Source organism: Siphateles boraxobius, unplaced genomic scaffold (assembly GCF_051911475.1).
Source record: "Siphateles boraxobius isolate OS27281-9 unplaced genomic scaffold, OSU_SipBor_1 51, whole genome shotgun sequence".
Lineage (NCBI taxonomy): Eukaryota > Metazoa > Chordata > Actinopteri > Cypriniformes > Leuciscidae > Siphateles > Siphateles boraxobius.
Window position 1 is genome coordinate 799546 of NW_027509153.1, and position 2955 is coordinate 802500.

Genomic DNA, 2955 nt, shown 5'->3' on the forward strand with positions numbered 1-2955 from the left:
ACAGCCGACACGTGAAGTAGGGGTACGAGCTGCTGATTGGCCCAAAACAGAAAACGCTCGACAAACGCTCGACAATCCGAGCTGCTGATTGGCCGGCATCCAGAGAACATTGCTGGGCACAGAGCGAAAGAATGACATGCAAATACGTGAAGCGCTCCATATTTTTGCAGCTGTGATCAAAGCCTGCTTCACTGGACTTGATTCATCCCCTCCTGCCACTCTTTGTTTTCATTCTTGTTCTCTTGTGTCAAGAACTGGTGCATCTCCAATGTCTATAGCGCACTATCAGTTTTCCTGCCAACTCTTTTTTTTAATGCTTGTACTCTGGGGCCATCGACGAGTGTGTCCACTCCCTTTCTTCAGCAGATGCCGTTGAGGAACAGGGTTTGAACACAAAGGCAATATCTCCAACCATATACACGCACCATATTCTCTCTGAAGCAAGATTCTTCCGAAATAAATAGGAGCGTTTCGTTTTCAGTCTTTTCTCTAAGGGTTCGAACCTGAGAGCTTGTGCTTTCAAAGAAGGTCCCAGTTTCAATTCACTCGAACATCCAGAGCACATCAAGGGCACGCGCCGTGCACAAAAAGACAAGTCTGAAGGAAGGGGTGAGGAGAGGTGGTGACATGGAGCTCAATTTCAATGGCACCCAGAAAATCTTGCCGTGACCCGGATTCGAACCGGGGTTGCTGCGGCCCCAAGGCAGAGTACTAACCACTATACGATCACGGCGAGCTTTCGGTCTACCCGACGTGTCCCTGAATACAAAGGGGCCTTGTCAACTTTAGCTTGCAGACAAAACTGTTTCTTACCAACATAACTCAGGGGTAATCCTGTAACAGTGACTCTGGAGAAGAAGTCACTGAAAGAAAAGGATTCTGTTTTTCCTTTTATAAAGTTTAAGCTAGGCCTCCAGAAGGTTACAAACTAAAGCAGGCGCATGCTGTCAACGTAGTCGGTAGGATTCAAACCTGCACGGGGAGACCCCAATGGATTTCTAGTATATCGCCTTAACCACTCGGCCACGACTAAAAGCTGGCTGAAAGGGGCATGTCGTTTGTGGATTGGTGCCTTACAGCGTCGCTGCCGGAGGCCAGTGTAGATCAGCAAGAACTCAACAACAAAACGTACCGCTCCACAAAAAGACGCTCGTTCGCCCGAACAGGGACTTGAACCCTGGACCCTCAGATTAAAAGTCTGATGCTCTACGGACTGAGCTACCCGGGCTCTTGCTCAAGAAGCGTGCATGCTGCGTGGGAACGCACAGCAAAATGAATCGTATTGGCGCAGAAAAAAGAGTGTCCTCCAATGCATTGCGTTTCCTTCTTCGAAGATTCAGAATGGCCGTCAAAACGTCTGCTATGTCAAAATATATTTGCAAATTAGTGGGAATGCAGCCTATTAGACTGATGATAATAGTAATTAAAGGAAAATAATGCTAGGAAAAAGAACAAAAACTCACTGCTACTTGTCTGGAAAGCCTCTTCACACGCTTCAATGCTGTTGACTTGCCGCGCTCTTATCGTTATTGTAAACTTGTGTCAAAGGCGCAGTTGTTTGTAGCAAATAGCAAGCCCGCGGCACTCTAGGTAACAGCCAGCGAGTGTACTGACACCTAGCGATTAGAAAATATACACGCACCATATTCTCTCTTTTCTCTAAGGGTTCGAACCTGAGAGCTCGTGCTTTCAAAGAAGGTCCCAGTTTCAATTCACTCGAACATCCAGAGCACATCAAGGGCACGCGCCGTGCACAAAAAGAGTAGTCTGAAGGACGGGGTGAGGACAGGTGGCGACATGGAGCTTAATTTCAATGGCACACAGAAAATCTTGCCGTGACCCGGATTTGAACCGGGGTTGCTGCGGCCACAACGCAGAGTACTAACCACTATACGATCACGGCGAGCTACAGGTCTACCCGACGTGTCCCTGAATACAAAGGGGCCTTGTCATCTTTAGCTTGCAGACAAAACTGTTTCTTACCAACATAACTCTTTTCAAGGGTAATCATGTAACAGTGACTTTTTTTCCTTTTATAAAGTTTAAGCTAGGCCTCCAGAAGGTTACAAACTAAAACAGGCTCATGCTGTCAACGTAGTCGGCAGGATTCGAAGCTGCGCCGGGAGACCCCAATGGATTCACTGGACTTAATGACTACAGACCTGTCGCTCTCACGTCTGTGGTCATGAAGTCGTTTGAAAGACTGGTGCTGGCCCACCTGAAGGACATCACTGGACCCCTGCTGGATCCCTTTCAGTTTGCTTACAGAGCAAACAGGTCTGTGGATGATGCAGTCAACATGGGACTGCATTATATCCTGCAACATCTCGACAGACCAGGGACTTATGCAAGGATCCTCTTTGTGGACTTCAGTTCGGCCTTCAATACCATCATACCTGGTCTTCTCACAGCCAAACTGACCCAGCTCTCCATACCATCCTCGATCTGTCAGTGGATCACCAGCTTCCTGACGGACCGGCAGCAGCGAGTGAGACTGGGGAAACACACATCCAAGACACTCACAATCAGCACTGGTGCTCCCCAAGGGTGCGTTCTCTCCCCACTGCTCTTCTCCCTGTACACTAATGACTGCACTTCTAAAGACCCCACTGTCAAGCTCCTGAAATTTGCAGACGACACCACTGTCATCGGTCTCATCCGAAACGGTGACGAGTCTGCTTACAGACTGGAGGTTGAACAGCTGGCTGCCTGGTGCAGCTATAACAACCTTGAGCTGAACACGCTCAAAACAGTGGAGATGATCGTGGACTTCAGGAGGAACAGCTCAGCACTCCTCCCACTCACCATCATGAACAGCACTGTGGAAGCAGTGGAGTCATTCAGGTTCCTGGGCACTATCATCTCTCAGGACCTGAAGTGGGACAATCACATTGACTCCACTGTGAAAAAGGCCCAGCAGAGACTGTACTTCCTTCGCCAGCTGAGGAAGTTCAA

The 2955-nt window shown here is 48.6% G+C and overlaps 1 non-coding gene across 1 annotated transcript; it reads right to left on the reverse strand.

Moving 5' to 3' along the window:
- Nucleotides 1-1831: 1831 nt before the first annotated feature.
- On the reverse strand, nt 1832-1903 carry trnah-gug (transfer RNA histidin (anticodon GUG)). Its single transcript has one exon. It is a non-coding gene; the product is annotated as a tRNA-His (tRNA).
- Nucleotides 1904-2955: the final 1052 nt, after the last annotated feature.